General features: G+C 41.6%; 1 pseudogene; it reads right to left on the bottom strand.

Annotated features, from left to right (window-relative positions):
• Nucleotides 1-4378: 4378 nt before the first annotated feature.
• LOC119540536 lies at nucleotides 4379-22392 on the bottom strand (annotated as a pseudogene).
• Nucleotides 22393-22427: the final 35 nt, after the last annotated feature.

Here is a 22427-nt window from a genome sequence, read left to right as displayed (position 1 = left end):
AGCTTATGAGGGGTGACAATGGGATTGGGAAAGCCATAAGAACCACACTCTACTTTGTCTAGTTTATGGATGGATGAGTTAGGTGATGAATGTACAACTATGTAATGGTACTGTGAACAATCGAATGTACGATTTGTTTTGTAAAAAAAAAAAAAAAAAAAAAAATAGCCGAATCATTTGATTACAACAGATTATCCTAGCTTGTATATAAATTTTTTTAATAAATTTAAAAATAAATAAATAAATAAATAAATGATTAAATAAATAAGAGAGTCAAGGCTAGTGGGTTGGAGTTTGATAATTAGGTATTTACTTCTAACTATTCCAATACATTAAAACCTATAAAGAATTATCTATAAAGTGTGTAAGAATGTCCACCAGAGTGACCTCTCGACTCCATTTGAAGTCCCTCAGCCTCTGAAACTTTATTTCATTTCATTTCACATCCCCCTTTTGGTCAAGAATGCTTTCTCAATCCCATGAAGCCAGGTCCAAGCTCATCCCTGGGAGTGATGTCCCACATTGCCAGGGAGATTTACACCCCTGGGAGTCAGGTCCCTCGTAGCGGGAAGGGCAGTGCGTTCACCTCCTGAGTTGGGTTAGCTGGAGAGAGAAGGCCACATCTGAGCAACAAAGAGGCACTCAGGGGGAGACCCTTAGGCACAATTATAAGCAGGTTTAGCCTCTCCTTTGCAGTAACGAGCTTCATAAGGGCAGGTCCCATGATACAGGGCTCGACACATCAAACCACCATTCCTAAATATTTGTGAGAACATCAGCAACAATCCAGGTGAGGAAGCCCAACACCTCTGCATCTTCCCCCAGCTCCTCAGGGGGGCCCTGCATATATATTTTTATTCTCTACCCAAATTATTTTGGGATGTGGGGAAAGTATTTTTTCATCCCATTCTGTCAGTAGCAGCTGGCCAGGGACTGGGGCTCCAGTGGCCTGCAGTGACAGTGGGGGATGGGTGCCAGGACCCTCCACATGGAGAGAGCAGTTCACAGTTCTTTACCACAATTTATCAGCCTCTTACTCCTGCTCTTCCCTGGATGCTGTACAGTGGCCTTCTGGCCTCTGGAGTTTCAAAGTAGTAGTTTCAGACAATTCCTGCATGTTTAATAGTTGTTTTGGTGGGAGGACTGAGTCCTGGATCTCCCTATCCACCATTTTCCCCCCTTGACTTTTGTCCCTCTTGACCTTTGTCTTAAACAATTTTATCTTCCACTTGAGTGAAGACAAAGAAGACACATTTATTAAATTCATGGCTGACATAAAGCAGTGAGAGTATTAGATGACAGTATTAGACTTTAAAAGATACAAAACATCTTGGCAGGCTAGAGAAGATGAACTGAAGCCAAAGAAGAAAATTAGTGAGATAAATGAAAAGTTCAGTACCTGAGAAGACAAATACGCACATAGCTAGGATAAAGGAGATTTGTTCTACAGTTGGGAAACAGTCCCGGGAAGTAACCCAATGTCAGTCATCTGTGTGTGCAGACTTCCAGAAAGGTCCATGGAAATCTGAACTGCCCTGACAGAAGTAGAACATTCAGGCTGATAGAAATAGTTATACATGAGATGAGAGAAAGTCAGGAAGCAGCAAAACCTGATAGAAATAAGCAGTGATGATAACAGCAGAGATAAAAGAGACCCAGTGTGGTCTAATCAGCTCAAACCACAGCTCCAGTATTGGTCCCAGTTCTGGGACCACCCTTGGAGGAACCTGAACTACCTGGAGCATGTTCAGAAGACAGTGATGCCGCTGATGAAGGGTCTCTGTCTCTTTGCCAAGGCTGCTACCACAGAATGAACTGGCTTAAACAATAGGAATTTATTGCCTCACAGTTTTGGAGGCTGGAATCCAACATCAAGCTGTCTGCAGGTGTGCTTTCTGTGAAGTCTGTTGCACTCAGGGGCTGGCCCAATCTCTGCCCCCGCCACCTGGCAATTGGTCTCTGTCTCCTCCTCCGCTTTCTTCTCCTCCTGCTCAGTCGTCTCCTTATCAGAATTCCAGTCACCGTGGGTTAGGCGTGCTCTCACCCAGTCTGACCTCTGCTTAACAAACATCTTCAAAGGTGCTTTTTACAAATGAGCTCACACCCACAGGACTGCGGGTTAGGACTTGAAAATGTCTTTTGTGGGGGACGATTCGATCCCCAACAATCTCCAAACCTTGCCAGATGAGGGAGGGATGCCTTATTGGAGGGAAAAAAAAATACATTCACTGAACAAAATTTGTCTTTATCAACTTAATCGGAGTATAATTTAAATGCATCAAGTTAAACTGCATGATTTGATGAGTTTTGACATTTGTATATACCCATGAAACCACAGCCACCATTGAGATGCAGGACATTTCCCTCTCCCCCAAAAGATTCTTCATGCCTCTTTTTTTTTTTTTTTAAATCTTCATTTTATTGAGATATATTCACATACCATGCAGTCATACAAAACAAATCGTACTTTCGATTGTTCACAGTACCATTACATAGTTGTACATTCATCGCCTAAATCAATCCCTGACACCTTCATTAGCACACACACAAAAAAAACAAGAATAATAAAGTGAAAAAGAGCAATTGAAGTAAAAAAGAACACTGGGTACCTTTGTCTGTTTGTTTGTTTCCTTCCCCTATTTTTCTAGTCATCCATCCATAAACTAGACAAAATGGAGTGTGGTCCTTATGGCTTTCCCAATCCCATTGTCACCCCTCATAAGCTACATTATTATACAATTGTCTTCGAGATTCATGGGTTCTGGGTTGTAGTTTGATAGTTTCAGGTATCCACCACCAGCTACCCCAATTCTTTAGAACCTAAAAAGGGTTGTCTAAATTGTGCGTAAGAGTGCCCACCAGAGTGACCTCTCGGCTCCTTTCAGAATCTCTCTGCCACTGAAGCTTATTTCATTTCCTTTCACATCCCCCTTTTGGTCAAGAAGATGTTCTCCGTCCCACGATGCCAGGTCTACATTCCTCCCCGGGAGTCATATTCCACGTTGCCAGGGAGATTCACTCCCCTGGGTGTCTGATCCCAGGTAGGGGGGAGTGCAGTGATTTCACATTTCAAGTTGGCTTAGTGAGAGAGAGAGAGGGCCACATCTGACCAACAAAGAGGCATTCGGGAGGAGGCTCTTAGGCACAATTATAGGGAGGCCTAGCCTCTCCTTTGCAGCAACCGTCTTCCCAAGGGTAAAACCTATGGTAGAGGGCTCAACCCATCAAACCACCAGTCCCCTATGTCTGTGGTCATGTTAGCAACCATCGAAGTGGGGTAGGCCAATACCCCTGCATTCTCCACAGGCTCCTCAAGGGGGCACTACATATTTTTTTCCTTGTTTTTTTTAACTTTTTTTTCTTTTATAAATGAACTGTATGAAAAAAAAAGTTTAAAAAAAATACAGTAAAAGAGCATTTCAAAGAGACCATAACAAGGGAGTAAGAAAAAGACAACTAGCCTAAGATAACTGCTTTACTTCCAACCTGTTCCTACTTTACCCCAAGAAAGTTACCTAATATACTTCATGCCTCTTTAAAGTCCATTTTCCCTCCACCCCACATCTCAGGCAACCGCTGATTTGATTCCTGTCACTGCAGATTAATTTATATTTTCTGGAATTATATAAAAATGGAATGGAAGAGCAGAGCTCTTTGTGACTGGCTTTTTTCACTCAGAATGAAGATTTTTATTTTATTATTTTTTTGCCACAAGCATTGTTACAGTTTACTGCACATTAGCTAAAATGTGTACATTGAGTGTTCATGATAACTGCAGTTATGACCTTGTTAGACTTTTGGCATTCTTTAAGAAAGCATATTAAGCTTTAATATGGAAATATTTAGGCTACACTTAACTGGTGCTCAAGTAATAATAAAACATTTGTTCTTCTTTGATCTCAGACATTCTCTCCTCGGGTATGGCCCATCTGCTCTACGCTTGGAGCAACCCTTGGATGTGAGGCTGGCCTTGTTATTTCACTGCTCTGGATATACTGGAATAGAAACCAACTTACATACAAGAACAGTTAGTAGGAGCAGAGGAAGAAGATATTTCTTTGTGCTTAAATGGTCAGAGTCGAGCAGTTCCATTTACAAGACTTTTTTTTTTTTATGTAGTTACAAAATGATGTGATTGTTGTTTTTGAAACTATGAAACCCCTGAGAGACTACCTTCTAGTTGAAAAAAAGTGTAATAGATTGTGGTTTCAGGTGCTATTTGCTCCTTTAAGAAATATTCTTATAGAATTCTGAAGCCATTTTTATTTTTTAACAATTTATAAACTGCTTTGTTATCCAGAAGAGGACTGGATCTAACTGTAGCATTTCATATGCTTTCTGAGAGAAATAGAGTTTCCTTGGCCACTGAAGATGTTTCTCAAATAATCAAACAACAGTTTATACATCTTAATCCTGTTCTTTTTCTTTTCTTCTTTTTTTTTTTTTTTTTTTTTTTTTTTTACACTGTGTATTTCTTTGGAGTTAAAGTGGCTATGATAGCCTCATCAAAAACAGTCTTCAGTCCTTCTGGATTAAAGCTGAGCATTCCACATAGCAACTTGCTCACTCCTATCTCTTGCTAGTCTCTGTCCTTGTTCTACACATACAGGTTTTTCTTTCCTATTTTTCAGTCTTGCTAAGGTTTGGGTGTCATCTTGGAGATCAATCTGAGTTCTTGTTAATGAAAAGGTACATTTGGTGCTTAATCCTTAAAATTCTGGTACCCACTCCTCTTTCACATTTTGAAATGAGGCTGGATTTACCACAGAGACATCAGTCACGGGGTAAGATAAAGGCCTCAGACAAGCACAGCCTTCCTGTCTGGCTGAATCACAGAGTCCCAGGAAGTACTGCTTACCCCCATGGTGATGCTAACTTTGTAGTAGTCCAAGATGTTGAGGACCTGCACCTCAGGGAAGGCATCGTTGGCATAGCTCATGACTAGGCACGTCTTGCCAACTGTCCCCACTATGCACTTGCACATTAGAATGCCAGCCCGAGAGCCATACTGCAGCCAGACGGCCTCCTGGCATGGAGTCTTGGCCTGCCCCAGGCTCAGCCCCAGGTGCCTGGGGTTCTGCCTTTGCCACTCTGAGAAGCAGCGACTTGGGGCTGGAGGGGTGGGCGCAGTGGCTGGGGCACTGCCCCTGTGTTGGTCACTGCCTGAGTCCCCTTCCCAGCTGGGCCTCCCACCAGCATGAAGATTTTGAGCTTCATGCATGTTGGTGGGTGTGTGGTCAATTTCATGTCAACTTGGCTAGATTATGGTGTCCAGTTGTTTAGTGGAGTAAGCCCTGGCCTGATTATTACTGTGAGGGTATTTAGTAGATGGATTTGCATCTACAATCAGTTGTTTGCATCTACAGCCAACAAAGGAGATTGCCCTCAGCAATGTGAGGAGTGTCTTCATCCAATCAGTGGAGGTTTTAAAAGCCAGAGCTTGAAGATATCAGAATCAGAAAGGAGAATTTCTGCCCTGCCTTCAGTTAGCCAGCTTTCTCTGGGTAAAACAGACTTGCCAGACTGCAGAACCACCTTTATAGGAGTTTGTAGTTTGCAGCCAACCCCATTGTGGCTGAGCCAGTTCTTCATAATAAATCTCATGGATATATATGTTTCTTCTCAGTTCTGTTGCTCTAAAGAATCCTGACTAATAAATATTAGCATGTATCAGTAGTACTTGTTATTGCTGAGTAGTATTCCATTGTTTGGATCTACTACTTTGTTAGTCTATTTATCTGTTGATGGACATGTGGGTTGTTTCCAGTTTGGGGCTATTATGTATGAATAAAGCTGCTATGAACACACATGTTACAAGTCTTGTATGGTTATATGTTTTTATTTCTTTTGAACAGATACCTCAGAGTGGAAGAGCTGGGCAATACCTAGTAGAACTGAATTTACAAGAGAGATAGGTTCCCAGTCCTCAGGAGGCTCACATTCTACTGGAGGGAAAGAGGCAGCAAAATGTAAATAGATAAGTTCAGAAAGTGATAAATGATGAGAGGACAATAAAACAGAGTAGATGGAGAATGACTAAAGAAAGCCTACTTCAGCCAGAATGACAAGGGAAGCGCTGCCTGGGAAAGGGACATAGCAGCTGAGCAGAGCCAAGAATGTTGGGAAGGAGGCAGCTAGTTAAGATTCGGAGGAGCACATTTCAGGAAGAGGGACTGCCAGTGCCTGGTGTTTGAGAAAGAAGGAGTTGTACCAAGAAGGACATCATAATTGTCTCCAGATTTTGAAGGAAAATTAGGTAGAAAATGGACTACACTTTTTCGATGAAACTTCAGTGACATAAATATGACCAGTGCTTGGAAGGTAGATAGAGAAATGTTTGGGTTCAAGCTAACCTGGGGAAGTAGTGAGAGTCCCATGATGTAGTCAAGAAAAGATGTTATAGAGAAGATGATGGCCGAGGGCAAGGGATTGGACCAGATGCCCTCCCAGCTGAGATTCTGTGATTCAGTGGAACATTTGGAGATAAGAAAATAACGGTTTAAGTTATTTTTGTTGTTGTCGAGGCTTTGTTTTCTTCTTTCTTTTTTGATTTCTTTTGTCTTTCTTTCTTCCCTCTCTGCTGTGACAAAGGTGCACAATGGAAAGGGGTAAGATAAAACTCCCTAAGCAGAGCTTGTCAAGCCATGGGCCCAGCTGGCTCCGGGGAAGGTGGTTTGGCGTGCTCTTCTGGACCTTGTCTGCCTTGGGATCCTCAATTTGCTCAAGAAGACAGCTGATTATTAAAGCATGTGGCTCTGCATTTACCAGCGGGAGAGATCAGCTGTTCATGAACTTGTCAGGGAGTATAATCTTTTTTCTTCATATCAGGATATAATTCACATACCATAAAATTCACTCTTTTTAAAGTGTAAAATTCATTGCATTTTAGTATATTCACAGAGATGTACAAGCATTCACCACTACCTAATTCCAGACCATTTTCACCACCTTGGAAAAAAAAAAACTGTATCCATTAGAGCCCTAGGCAACCATTAATCTACTTCCTTTGTCTCTATGAATTTGCCTACTCTGAACATTTCATATAAATGGAATTGCACCATATATGGTCTTTGTGATTGGGTTCTTTCTCTTAGCATAATGTTTTCAAGGTTCATTCAAGTGTAGCATGTATCAGTACTTCACTTCTTTTTGTTGCCAAATAATATTCCATTGTATGGATATAACACATTTTATTTCTCCCTTTATCAGTTGATGGACATTGGGGTTGTTTATACATTTGGCTGTCATGAATAATGCTGCTATAAATATTCATGTGCAAGTTTTTGTAAAGAATATGTCATCCTATTGTCTTCCGGTCACCACTGTTTCTGATGAGAAGTCAGTTGTTAATCTTATTGGGCTTCCCTTGTATGTGATGAGTTGTTCTTCTCTTGTTGCTTTCAAGATTCTCTCTTTGTCTTCATCTTTCAGAATTCTTACTGTGATGTGTTACTTGAGTTTCTGGGATGTGTAGATTATATTTTTTCAGCATATTTGCAAAGTTTTCAGCCATTATTTCTTTGAATAGTTTTTCTTCTTTCTCTTTCTTCCCTTTTTCTGCAATGCCATTTTGCATATGTTGGTGCACTTAAAGTTGTCCTACATTTCTCTGAGGCTCTGTTTATTATTATTTTTCATTCTATTTTCTCTGTGTTCCATCAATTGCATAATATATATCACTCTTTCTTCAAGTTTGGTGATTCTTTCTTTTGCCTGTTCAAATTTACTGTTGAGCCCTTCTAATGAATATTTCATTTGGTCATTATAATTTTTAATTCCAGAATTTCCATTTGTTTCTTTTCCATAGTTTCTGTCTGTTGATATCCTCTATATGGCAAGACATTAACTTTTTAAGCATAGTTTGCTTTAGTTGTTTCAACATATATATATATAATGGCACCTTTGAATTCTTTGTTAAATCTGACATCTGGTCCCTTTCAGAGGCAATTTCTATTGCCTACATTTTCCTGTGTATGGGTCACACTTTCTTGTTTCTTTGCATGCCTCATAATATGTTAGGTAATATATTTTAGCAACTCTGGATCCTGATTCCCTTCCCCCTCCCCAGGGCTGGTTTTTGTTGTTGTGAGCCTGCTTACTTTCGGGAAGCCTATTTCTCCCTCTGTGTGGAGCCTTAGGTGTTGCTCCCCAGAGGGCACTGGCTTGGGAGTGCAGTCACCCTGGGAGGATGGTGGTTTGGGCTCTTTGTCTCTTTCCCTGCTCTCTCTGTTAAACTCTCTGCCTCATTTGGTATTATATTCATCCTGCTAATTACCTGCTGATTCCTCTATTGTTTTTGACAATGCTCTGGGGCATAAATTGCTCAGTGGTCTGACCCAATAAATGTCAAGCAGGGGTAGCTTTTGAGGCCAGACTGAGTTTTGTTCTAATCCCAGGAAGGCTCTTCTTAGCTATCTCTTTCTCTGGTTCTCTCTAGTAGACTAGGTGGTCAATGTCTGGTGTAGCTTTTTGTGCCTAATTAAGGGGAGCTATTGCTTTTGAGAACACCTTTGCACGTGAACTTTCTTGAATTCTGTTTCAGTTCCTGTGAGGAGAGATTTCGAGCTCTCTTTTCTTATGGACACTCCCCATCCCACTCCGTATCTCTGAGCCAATACTCTGGGTGCTTGGGGGGTCTTGGTCTTCATTGTCAGCTTTCCTCTCCCAGTGTGGAACCTCTGCCCACAAGCAAGTTGGGGCAAGATCAACGGGGATCCCAATATTCTTGGCCTGCCACACCTGAGGCAGACCCTCTGTTTTATGGGTAGGAGCTGGATGGTGGAAGGGAGCCTTGGCCTCTTGGCCATACTCAAAGGAATTTATCCTCTTCAACTCAACCTGGGTGAAAACTGCTGGTGGCCTGCAATAATCCTCGAGGTACAGTAACACTGACTGGGAGTTGAGGGAGCGTGTGCCCTTTCTTCTTGGACACACCCCCTTAGGGTGAGTCTTCTATCAGGCTGAGCTGTGGGGAGGGAGCAGGTCATGACTCAAATGCCATATACTCTTTCTGTTCTTACGAAGGTTTAGTAGATTTTCTTGAATATTTTTTCTTTTGTTGTATGCCCTTAAGACAACTTCCAGAGACTTAAAATGTTTTTTGTTGTTCTTTTTTAAAATAGCTATCACCAGCTTTTCTTCTTTCTCTGGAGAGTGGGTTTGAGGAACTTCTCGTGTTACCATTCCTGAAGTCAGAACCAGTTTGCTTTTATCTTATGGATATTGTGAATCACATAAAATGAATTCCTCTTGGCACTGGCTGCTAGAAACCTCAGGACCAAATGTGTGCTTCCCTCAAACAAGAACAGACAGCAAAGGTTCATATTTGTGTGTGTTGGTTCTTAACTTGCCTCTGGCTTCTTATTTATTTCCATATTTTTCCTTGCTTGCTTATTTTAATTTCATTTAATCTTATTTTACTGTATGTATCTTGGAAGCCACCCTGTTTGAACACAGAGGGATTAACATAAATGAATAATTATGAGCAGACTCATATGTATGATTTGATGTCACTGAAAAGACTTCCTTGTCTGGGAAAATTTCCCCTAAGATTTGTCATACTTCTTAGACTTCCCATTAAAAAAATAAAGTAGAACATGTACAGAGTTTACAAATTCAAATGATACTGAAAAACGGCAGTTCCTTCAAAACCCCTTTCCTCTCCTGAGCCCACTCACCAGAGAAAACCACTGTCAACTCCCTTAACAATTTCTTCTGATGTTTAGCTCCATGTTTCCAGATACCATGTGTATACTTCTACATCTTGCTTTATGAATTTTAGGCATTATAAGTTGACTTTCTTTTACAATAGATGAGAATATAGCCAGGACTCCATCCCTCCACTCCCCCCTCCTTCCATTCTTCCAATAGAGTTAAATTACAGTGTTGGTTAAATCGGTACACAGGACTTGCTTTATTATGACCAGGTAAGATTTATCTGCTCCTGAGATTAGTAGTATGCATTCCCTTACTTGTAACATTTTTTGCTTTTTTCTCAGCTAACTATTGTACTTATTTTCTCCATCAGAACTGGGAAACCCTTCTGAACACTATTTTCCACATGGTCAAATACATCAGATGAATCGGTTCCCCCTCCCCTGGGCCCTGGATCATCCATCCTTTTTTAGTTCTCTGGGTTGGTTGCTCTCTAGGTGTGTTGCATTGTGCTTATCCCTTCTTTCCTTCTCTCCAGGATTGAATTCTGTTTCCTGGGTCAGGTGGCATACTTGATTTTGGTTCTTTCCCTTCCTTTGGTGGAACACATCTTATAGTAGCTTCAGAGATAAGATGCATGGGAGCCAGTTGTTGAGACCTTGTATTCCTGAGAATAGCTTCATTCTATCATTATATTTCATTGATAATTTGGGTATAGAATTGAAAGTTTAAAATATCTTCTCTGAGAATTTTGAAGATATTGCTCATTATCTTGTAGTGCTAGTATTGCTTTGGAGACATTCAATGCCCTTCTTTTTCCAAATGCCTTGGGATCTGATTTTTCCTCTCTGAGAGATTTTAGCATCATTTTATCCCCAGTGTTACGAAATTTCACAATGATGTGCTTCGGTGTGGATTTTTTCTTTTTCATTGTGCTGGGTGCTTAATGACCCTTTCAATGTGGAAACTCATGTTTTTCAGTTCTGGCAAATTTCATCGTATTATTTAGTTTATAATATTCATCCTTTTCCTTCTCCACACTCTTTTTTAGAACTCCCTTTATTCCAATGTTAGTACTCCTGGGTTGATCACCTAATTTTCTTACACTTTCTCTCCTATTTTCCACTTCTTTGACTTTTATTCTACTTCCAAAGATTATTCTCAACATCATCTTTCTATATTTCTGTGGAAATTTTTATTTCAACTATCTTGTTTTTAATTTTCAAGAGTTCTTTCTTGTTCTCCAATTTTTCCCCTTTTTTGAAAAAAATAGAATTCTGTTTGTATTTTGTGGATACACTATCTCATCTCTCTGAAATACATTTTACTGAGGATTTCTTTTCCTCCATGCATTGTGTTTTTGTTTCTTCAAGATGCCTTTTTTGTTTGTTTTGGTCTTTGTCTTTCATGTGAAATATTTTCCTCAAATGACTAGCAACCCTTGATTATGTGTTCATATTGGAATGGAGGCACTAAAAAGCTGATTAATAGCTCTATGTGCCTGGAAGGAGCTTTTCAACTTGTGGGTTTCACTGCATGGTAATTGGGTGGAGTCCCAGTTGTTTTGTTTGCCAGTTTCTGCAGGTCTTGTCTCTGAGGACATTCAGTTTTTCAGAGGAGAGTCTTCCAATATGGTGGGCATGTAAGTAGGGACTTGTTCCAGTTACTAATGTTGCATAACGTATTTCCCCAAAACCTGACTTAAAACAGAAACAACATTTACTTTGCAATTTGGGCAGGGCTTGGCATCTCTGCTCCATTCATTGTCAGCTGGGGTGCAGGAAGGCTAGAGATTAGAATCATCTGAAGACTTGCTTACTTACAAATGATCCTGGGAAGGCTCAAACAGTTGGAGGTTGGAAGAGCTGGGGCTCCTTGTGCACCTCTCTCTCTCCATGTGGCCTCTTTATGTGGTCTCTCCGTGGGGTGACTTCAGAAGAGTTGTGCTTATGTACTCGGGGCTTGCAAGGCACATGTCCCAAGATGGAGAGAGGCAGGTGGAAGCTGTATTGCCTTTTATGACCTAGACTCAGAATTCAAATAGCATCACTTCCACCATACTCTATGGATCAAGACAGTAAAAAGGGAAGAAACATAAAAAAATCTCATCTCTTGATGAAGAGTATCAACATCACATTATAAGAAGAGCATATATTGGAGCAGCCATCTTTGGAAGCTAGAATCTGCCACAAGGGTTGGGGGTGGAGTGGCAGAATGAGGTTGGGTGGAGGTAAGGGATGGGGTTGATTTCCATATACTTGGGCTGCCAGCCTTCTTAGAGCCAAGTGGGTTCTAGAGAGCTACATGTTTCTTGCCATTCACTATGCAGATTTTACTTAATCCCAATTTTAGTTATAGAACTTTCCCCATGCCTTCAGTTGTGCCAGGTGTTCCTGAGTTTGGAGATTCTCCAGAGTAACCTCTCCACAGAATAGAAACCTCCTGCTGAGGTGTGGGATGAGGAGAGGGGACTTGAGGCTCTTGAATTGCTGCTTCTACAGACTTTCAACCCACCCTCCAGTTTTCAGCCTTTTTCTCATCCCTGCCTTCTTCAGTGCTTGGAACCTCCAACTCTGAGCTTTTCTAGGACTGTGAAGCACAATGTGACTTGCTTCTAGGTATGTGTGTCCCTCTGTAGATACTTGGTATTCAGGTATCTAAGCTCTGCTAACTCTTCCATTTGTTTTCCATTTTCTAAAATTGTGTTGACATTTCTTGTTTTCTATTGTCTTCTTTCTTATTGTCTTTGTCCTTTTTGCCTTATGCCTTTTATCTTCTGTCATTGGAGTGGAGCTTGGGGAAAGAGCAGAGATAAATACATGTAAAATGGAAGTCCTTTCTAGAATCCACTGACAAAGGAATTGTTCCTTGGAGCTAAAACATTGCTGCTTCTGAGTGACCTTTTTAAAAATGAAATACTCTCAGCAGAAATAACGTAGAAAATTGTCACCAGTGTTTGCGCATTAGTGTGAATTATTTCCTCGGATGCTTTTGTTAAAGCCTAATGTGGTAGTTAAAGGAAAGGCTGCCTGGTAGAAATGGGAAATTTGAAGGGAGGAGGAAGGGAAGGGTAACGTTCATGTTTGGGCAGAGCAGGAGGGTTAGGATTGGGTGCCAAACTTAGAGTATTTATCCATTTGACATGTGGAGACCTGTGGAATAGGGGGAGGGAAGAAGGCTTAAGAAGGAAAATGAGGAAACTAAAAAGGAAGAGGGCCGTAATTCCATTTTCAGAGTTTTTGCCACATTATTACTTCTTCAGCAACCCTAAGTTAAGACATTTCCATTCCACTGATTTAATATCCTTTAGGATTTTATATCATGCCATTTCTATTTTGTCAGCTACCTACTATTCTAATAGAAGAACTTCCAGAATCTTCAAAACAAACAAATCTGAGTCCCTAATGTCTTTTACAGAGATAGAAAACTTAGAAAGCAAATATTTTCATTACAAACCGATTTATGAATATTGTAAACAAAATTCAGCTTGAGGAACCCAAAAATATTTGGTGCCTTTAGGTTTTAGATGATTCCATTTCCAAAAATATTGTTAGCATACAATCTTCCAGGAGCATGTGGTCTGTTAAAATAAGGCACACCTCTGGTTATGAAATGAGAAAAATGTGAAAGCTAATATTTGGATTTCTTGTAGAGGCAAAAACCCTCATCTAATTCTTGAGACTGTTAGCCACCTCCATCCATATTTTATTCATTTAGCAGAAACACAAAAACATGCGATTTGTGCTCCTCTTAAACATGTTTAGAGGGCCAGAAATCTTTGGGGCAGAAATGACGAATATCTTTTGAAATAGATTTTATTAATGGAACTCCAGCAACTCTTGTTATTTTCTGATTTTTGATTAGTTGGTCTGTGTGTCTTTGCATAAACTTAGATGCCTTGAAATAATATTGCATCATTCTGACAACCTGGCAAGCATGGGTTTTTCAGACCAGGAGTCGTTTATGGCCCGCCAAGGCAAGGCAATCACTGCTCTGAATCTCAAGGTTTCTTTCATGTTAGGCATAGGGATTATAAGAGACTCTTTTTACTCCTGGCTCCATGTTAGAGACTTGGAGCAGATTCCAATTTCCATTTGGAAGTCCTTTTGTTGAACATTCGGCCTTTGTGATATGTGATGGTTGGGTTAATCCTCCGTTTCTGGGGATTGCTTTATCTGTTCAGTTGGAGTGTTCCAAAGGGAACACACAATGGTTGAATGCATTTAGATGACTTAATTTAGTGAACTAGATGGAGTTTGCAGCAGTTTCAAGAGGATCCACACTAGCCTACTGAGGTGACTAAATTCTGACCAATTTTAAGTCACACAATTGTTTCCAAACCTCCTCCTTCACAAAACTGGTACTAGAACCAGTAAGAAGCAAGCTCCTCAGATGATCATCTTTATTTCATGCCAGTGAGGGCAGTAAAAAGTGGTAAGTGGCTTAAAGGAAGCAGGAGGGTGTCATCCCTGGGCCCCAGGGGCAGGGATTACTATTGGGGCATATTTGTGGGCCGTGATTATATCCGCTGTTCCTCCTCCCCTTGCAGAAAAGGCCAGCCCTGCTCTTCCTCCTCTCAGTCAACACATAGTTAAAAATAAATTTAATCAACAGAAAATATCAGATAACAGATTTCATTCATTCTTTCAGACATTATTTATTGAAAGCCTATGGTGTGCTAGGCTATAGAGGACAGAGCTGTGAACCAGACAGACATGTTCCTGCCCTGGTAGAGCTTAAGGGCTGCTACTGGGAAAAGCAAACAAAACCCCAGTGACAAAGGTAAACAAACACCAAGCATCCATCAGCAGATAAGTGAATAAACAAAATGTGGTCTGTACATACAATGGAATGCTATTCAGCTCTAAAAAGGAATAAAGCTCTGTTACATGCAACAACACAGATGAACCTTGAAGCCATCATGTTGAGTGGAATAAGCCAGACGCAAAAGGACAAATCTTGTATGACCTCACTTACATGAAATAATTAGAATATGCAAATTCACAGAGACAGAAAGAAGACTACAGGGAGTCAGGGGTAGAGGTGGTGGTGGGGACTGGGGAGTTAATGTTTAATGGGTGCAGAGTTCCTGTCTGCTGTGATGGAAAAGTTTTGGTAATGGATGACGGTGATGGTAGCACAGCGTTGTGAATGTAATTAACACCACTGAATTGTATCCTTGAAAGTGGTCAGTATGGGAAATTTTATGTCATACATGTTACCACAATAAAATTTTAAAAATTAATTAAACAACCAACATCATTACAAATCACGCTAGGGTCTAGAAAGAAACACACCACAGCCTGGGATGGAGAATATCAGAGAGCCACCTCCTTTCTATGGGATGCTCAGGGAGGCACCTCTGAGGGATGATTTGTGAGCTGAGACCTGAAAGACAAGGAGCCAGTCACTTAGGAAGCAGGGGAATCAGAGTTTTAGGCAAAAGGAATAGTGCTGGGCTATGCCAGCACCTGACAGCCTGGTGTGACCGGAGGGCTGTGAGCAAGATTTTGACACCAAGACAAGCCCACAGTTAGGAGGGACTCAGATCATGCCTCACTCTTTTAAGCAATTTTAAGTTTTCAGATTTGCTCTTAAGAGCAGTGGGGGACCACTAAAGGGTTTGAAGCAGAAGCTATGTTGGAGGGATGTGGCAGTGTAGTTACATGGATATTTTAAAACATTTTTATTCTTTTCCCATAAATACAATCTAGCATTTCCCCTTTTAATGATATAAAGATATATATATATTTCAGTGCTGTTAACTGTGTTCATAATGTTGTGCTGCCATCACCACCATCCATTACCTAAACATTTTCATCATTCTGAATAGGAAACCTATACATTTTAAGCCTTAACTTCTCTCTTCCTATCCCCACCCTGTCTTCTGGTAACCTGTATTCTAGATTCTGACCCTATGAGATTGCTTATTATTATTATAAATCTTATTATTATTATTTCAAATCATTGCAGTCATACAATAGTTGTCCTTTTGTGTCTGGCTTATTTCACTCAATGTGATGTCTTCAAGGTTCACCCATGTTTTTGCATGTATCAGGAATTCATTCCTTTTTACGGCTGAATAATATTCCATTGTATGTGTGTACCACATTTTGCTTATCCATTCATCGGTTAATGGACATTTGTGTTGTTTCTATCTTTTGGCAATCGTGAATAATGCTTCTGTGAACATTGGTGTGCAGATATCTGTGAGTATATTCCTAGAAGTGGGATTGCCAGGTTATATGGTAGCTCTTTACTCAACTTTCTGAGGAACTGCCAAACTGTCCTCCACAGTGGGTGCACCATTTTACATTTGGCATTCATTCTTTATGACCCAGTGATATCTCTTGCCTTGGTATTTGACTTTTCCTGTTAATGTACTGTCACAGCATCTGGACCATGAACTCCTGTCTCATTCATCTTTTATTCGTCTTGTTCAGCTTTGTCCCTAGCATCTAGCATGGTGCCTGGCATATTGTGGATTTCATGCTCCTCAAGACCAAGAGCTGCACAGCATGGGTCCCCTCAACACTATAAATAAGGGAAACCCACCCTTCTCATCTGCAGGGGAGAGGGGAGAGGCAAAGAGGAAAATCCTGCTCCCGATAAATGCTTCAGGCTATTGTCCACATTTCTGTCCAATAATCTCTCCATTTTTAGGACTCTTCATATTGCTTGAGTGTGGTTAATATTATTATTATATCAACCTTAGGTGCCTTCTGAATGTTCAAAGCACGATACCCTAAAATGCTAGTAGGATAGATTGAGGGTGGAGGACTATTTCTCTAACTAGGAAATTTCAAGGAAACTGAGAGAAAAAGCTCAGAGCAAGTAGATGGGGAAATGTTTGTGGGCCAGTGGCCTTTTGCCCCTTGTCACATCATCCTTGGAGCAGCCCATCTGCATTTGCCCCTTGGAGAGACTGAAGTGGTGGTGGTGGGGTGCTGGTGGAGGGCATCTGTTAGTGGGGGGAGGTGGGGCGGTTTCCTGGAGCATATGGGCTTGTACAAGCCAGTGAATGTGAGACGGAAAAACAGCCTTATTCCTGAAGCACATATCACTCTTCCAGTCTCATTTTCTCTGGACATGCTGCCTCCACTTATTAAAACCTTCTGGCCTTCTGGGCTCCTGAGTTCCTTGACCTGTGGGCTGTGGGCAGGAGACAGAAATCTCAGACTTGGCGTTGCTGGCCCACTTGGGCAGACCTGGTAGGCAGGCCACTTGCTTCCTGTTGCTTTGGCTCAAGGGAAGTTCTGGCTGCAAACCACCGTTTGTTCCCTGCTAAGAAATTGTTTTTCCAATTTAAAAAAAAAAAGAAAGAGAGAGAGGCTGCTTTAATTTGGTAATCTGGAACAGGCTCCAAAATCTAAGTGTTAAATGGGAAAACAGGGTACAGACAGTGTTTATTGTATGCTACCATCAGGCAAGGGAAGAAGGAAGAACATTTATTTGTAAATGCATGTTTGAATAAATACAGACTAGCTCCAGAACATACAACAGACTGGAACTGGTATTATGGTTGAGAACTGAGTGGCTGGGAGACAGGGCTGGGGACAGATTTACTTTTCATGTGTACCTCTTTTGCATTTCAAATTTTTTTTACCATGACATATTATAACCTACTTAAAGAAAATAATATTTTCAATAAAAACAACATAAGCAGCCCCTAAAAGTGATATTTATGAAACATCTGTGCAAACATTTATCATTTTAAGTGTTATGTATGTGTGTCAAACAAACAAAAGTAATAATAAGCAAAACCTCTATAGATACAAGAAAAAGACTGGAAAGGAATATATTGCAAGGTTAACTGTGGTTCCTGAAACTCTAGGTAGTTTATTTTGTTCTTCCCTTTCCTTGTCATTGTTTTCCAAGTTTTCTTTTATTTTCATATTTTTTATTTCATAATAGTGAAAAATTAAATGAAGAAAATAAAGTTTTTCTTTGCAGGTTGCAGCAACTGAGCTGTTCAGAAGAGGGCTAACTTGTCCACGTGGTTTTGACTCTCTTTGTGGCTAGAATGGTTGGGTTTGGAGTAGAGATGAAGTGGTGAGGCAGTAGACAGAGTCAAAAAAGAACAAAATCCAGGAAGGATTTTAGTTGCCTTCCACCTCAGGGATTTTCTCCCTCACAACCAATGTTTGTCGAGTGTGGGAGAGGAAGTGTTCCTGGTTATATACTTGTTCCTTAAATCTTTCTCTGTTTACTGTTCTCCCATGTCTTGAATCTCTTCCTCCTCTAAGTTCCTTCTAGCCTTTAGCTCATGATTTCACACCTAACTCCTATAAAATCTGGTAGTGTCCATTTTGATTTCCCCCCATATATGTTGCCTACCTCAAGGCCAGAACCTGGGCTAAAAGTCCTTAGCTTCTACCTCCTGCTCTACAGTCTCCTATTGTCAACTGCCCCCTGGATCTCTTCTCCAGGAGAGCATGCAGGTACATGAAACAGGTTTGGAGTGAACAAATGGCTCACGGGGCTGCCTACTTTGTCCTCCCCATCTTGTCACTAGCACTCTGGCCCAGTCGCCCAGCCAGGGGTCTTGGAGTTCATCTTAATCCTCTGCTCTCCCTCACAGCCTCTCTTGCCCTCTGTCCTGCCAGTTCTCTTCTCCTCTCCATACCCTCTGCCTATCATCCCTTATCTGGAGGCAATTGCCTTCTAAACAGTCTCCAGACTTTCATACAACCTATTATTTTAAAATGGAAATCTGACCAAGTAGCTCTCCTACTTAATGAGCTCTAACCACATGATAAAATCCAAGTGTTTTATTATTCAGCTGTAAGGAGGAATAAATGTTGCTACAAGCTACATGGGTGAACCTTGAAGACATCATCTTGAGTGAAATAAGCCAGACATAAAAGGACAAATATTGTGTGTTCTCACTTACATGAAATAACTAGAATATGCAAATTCATAGAGACAGAAAGAAAATTACATGTTACCAGGGGCAGGGCTGGGGGCAGGGAATGGGGAATTAATGCTTAATGGATAGAGAATTTCTGTTGGGCGTGATGGAGAAGTTTTGGTAGTAGATGGTGGTGATGGTAGCACAACATTGTGAATGTGATTAACACCACTGAATCATGTACTTGAAAGTGGTTAAAATGGGAAATGTTATGTTGTATATATATTATCACAATTAAAAAATTTTTTAAAACTCCAAATGTCATGCTTGGTAGAAAAGGTTCTTTGTAGCCTGCCTTTTAGCCCCATCTACTAACAATGTCTAAATTACCCCAGCCTTCAGCTTCTTAACGTGCTCTGAACCAAATATGTTCTTTGTAACTCTACTGTCATACATGCTATTCTTTTTACTTAGCAAACCTCTACTCACCCAGAGTGGCCTGAATTATCACCTCCTCCCTGATGCCTTCCCAACTTTCCCAGGCAGTGTTTGTCACTCTCTTCTCTGTGTGCTTTGTGTGTGCCTTAATCCCTCATCCTCGCCACTTCCCAAGAGCAGGGATTGTGTTTTATTCTTTATATCCCCAGAGCCTTCCTTGAACAAGGTCTGGCACACAGTTGGTGCTCAATACATTGAAGGAAGGAAGGAAGGAAAGGCTGGCATTTATTTTGTCCCCCACCAGCTAGTACTGGCTCTCAAATGGTATCAAATCACTGGGTGTAACAGAGGGGTGGACTAGAAGGGCCCTTAGCAAAGAAACCTTCCCTTCCAGCAGTTTCCCTGCTTCTTCTTGCCCAGGCCTTTCTCCCCTCTCTCTCAATCAGCAGGCCTGGGCTGATGGGCGGCAGTACACAAGATAAAGCACCTAAGACCTTGATTTGTGTCTACTTTCAATTTTCATCCCACTCAATTCTATTCTTTGTAAAGGTTTAATGAGTAAGCATGAATTCTCTCTTGGCATCAGGCTGCAAATGGAGCAAGAAGATTATATTCTGGTGAAGAATCATCTGAACAAACCAGGGAGAAGTTGCTTCAAAACTCTGCTAGAAGAAAAGTGCTTCTCAGGCTCTTGGAAGCGAGTTGCCCACCTGGATCCTCTGGCTTTGATCTCCAGGGCTCCATTAGGACGAGGCATTACTTTTAACCAGCTCCTTGTTTCTGTGCCAGGAATGTAGGGGAAGGACCCATGCTTAGAAACAAAAAAGAATAACAAAAACAAATTTTTCTCAGAGTCAGACATAACACAACACTAGGAGATGGGTCCTTACCCAGCAGGAACAGGTGGTAGGAGCAACCTTTGCCATCCATGATCTAGAAATAGAGGAGAGAGAAAGTACACCTCTTACCACAGTTAACCTTCCCCTAGAGCTGCAGCCCCTGCTGGCTGCAGGAGACCCAGGTCCAGGCCATCCTAAGGGCAGCCAGCGTTGCCATCACACCTCCAGGGGATGATCATCACATGGGCAGAGTGGGGTCAGGTGGGGGTGGGAGCCACTATCCGGGAAATTGGCAACTCAGCAAACTGAAGGGCTTTGTTGGGTTGGGATGAGATGCCCAGTCTATGAGTGTTCAGTCCTCCATCTCCCCAAAACACACACACACACACACACACACACACACACACACACACACACACACACTCCCTTCAAGCCTCCCTCCAATTCTATTTCACGGTTTGTGGCAGACTCAGAATTATGCTGGAGAGATGGGGTTCGGCTTAATGTAACCAGAGTGAAAGAGAAAGAACGAGAATAATATTCTTTTTTTCGGAGCCCAAGGTAAGTCTTTAGCAGCCAGCCCATGGTGACATCCAAAGAACACGCCTCCTTCAAGCCTGGCAATCACCAGAGCCACCTGACCTGTAGCCTTATCAACCTCTTCTATTTCCTTCCCAAACTTCTGAAGATCTCATCTCTGCTGACCACCTCCATTTCCTCACCACAAATTCACTCATCACTTTGCAGTGCGGCTTCCACCTCCATTCCTTTCCTGAGAAGATACCAAGACTCCTTAATCCGCCCCACCTCTAATGAGTTGCCAAGTCCCATGTGTCCACCTCCATGGGGCCGCTCTCAAAATTACCAACCCTCTTCATTCTTTCTGCCATGACAGATCACAAAAGTGGGACTGAGGGCACTGCCAGCCTGGCAACCTGGCAACCCCAACTCTCTTCCCAGCTATCACATCCTCACTCCTCTAAATTTTCTCTTTCCCCTTGTGGGGACCTCTAGTCTCACTGTCTCCCCCACTTTGTCCAAGTTTGTCAGTCCTCTCTCTCCCTTTTTATTGTAGTAACATACATAGAATTTGCCATTTAAACTATTTTTAAGTGTACATTTAGTGGCATTAATTACTTTTACAATGTTGTGCTACCATCAACACCATCCATTCCCAAAACTTTTTCATGACCTGAAAAAGAAATTCTGTACCTATTAAGCAATAACTTCACCTTCACCCTTCCCTTAGCCCCTGATAACCTCTAATCTACCTTCCGACTCTATGAATCTGCTTATTCTAGATATTTCATATAAGTGGAATCATACGCTATTTGTCCTTTTGTGTCCTTTAATGTCTTAGCATAATGTTTTCAAGTTTCATCCATTTTGCAGCATAAATCAGAACTTCATTCTTTTTCATGGCTGAATAATATTCCATTATGTGGATATACCACATTTTGTTTATCCATTCCTCTGTTGATGAACACTTGGGTTGCTTCCACTATTTAGCTAATGTGAATAATGCTGCTGTGAACATCACTGTACAAGTATCGGAGTACCTGCTTTCAGTTCTGTTGGGTATATCTCCAGGAGTGGAATTGCCATGTCATATGATAATTCTATATTTAACTTATTCAGAAACAGTCCTCTCTTAATCTCAGACTTTTCTATCCAGCCTTGACCACACAGCTGATTACCTGAATTTACCACCCCTCCCCCAACTTTCCATTGCTCACTCTACAGCCCATCTCCCTCCCTGGGGACACACAGGCTTCTGCCTTTTACTAAAGAAAACCACACCCCTGTGAGGACTAGACCACCACAGAACTTCCATCTCCAACCGCAGCTGGGCCTTGTGTGCTGTCCACAGTCTTCAGTGAATTCCTGCAAAGCTTCCCCACTGACCCTCCTTCACTCCCAGGAGTTGACTCTCTAGTTCATCAAGAAAATGGAGGCACAAAACTACAAGTCCCTGAACTCCCTGGCTCCCTCTTCGTTTTACCTCCATTTACAACCAACCTCACCTCCTCTTTCCCACCTCTGAGACTGAGCTGCCTCTTTGCTTGGGCCTGACCAACCCTCTCCTGGCCGCTATTCGCACTTTCACTGTTTCTCTTATAATTTTTAAACTTGGAGACAAATCTGTTTAAAAAAGGAAAAAAGAAAAGAGCTCTCCCCTTCAGCCATCCTGCTCTCTCCCTCAGCCTACACACATGCTCAAGCGCTCCTGTCTTAAGAACAAGCCCTCCTCTGCTCCTCTTTCCTTCTAGCAAATGCCTTTTTTCTCTCCATTTTTGTTACCAAACTGCTTGAGAAATGGTCTCTGCAGTCTTCACACCTGCCCTTTCCATTGAATCAGAGGCCGCCTGCTTCACTGGCACTGACCCTGGGCCCCTCCCTCCTCTAAACAGGGTTCGGTTTGTCCCTCGCACGGCACGCACTTGTCCGTTTGCTGCCGTCTTATCTTCTGTGCCAGCTCCACAGCAGGGTGAGGGCAGGGCTCCTGACCTTGCATGTTGCAGATACTTGATAACTTACTGTGACAATTGAGTGTACCTCCAGGCCCAGGTTAGGGGTCCGTTTTCCCCAGTGCGACTGGTTGAATGACATGGGCAATGTGGGCTGAGAGAGGACAGCCACTTTGT

Source organism: Choloepus didactylus, chromosome 7 (genome assembly GCF_015220235.1).
Source record: "Choloepus didactylus isolate mChoDid1 chromosome 7, mChoDid1.pri, whole genome shotgun sequence".
Classification (NCBI taxonomy): Eukaryota; Metazoa; Chordata; class Mammalia; order Pilosa; family Megalonychidae; genus Choloepus; species Choloepus didactylus.
This window is presented reverse-complemented; position numbering and strand designations above follow the sequence as displayed.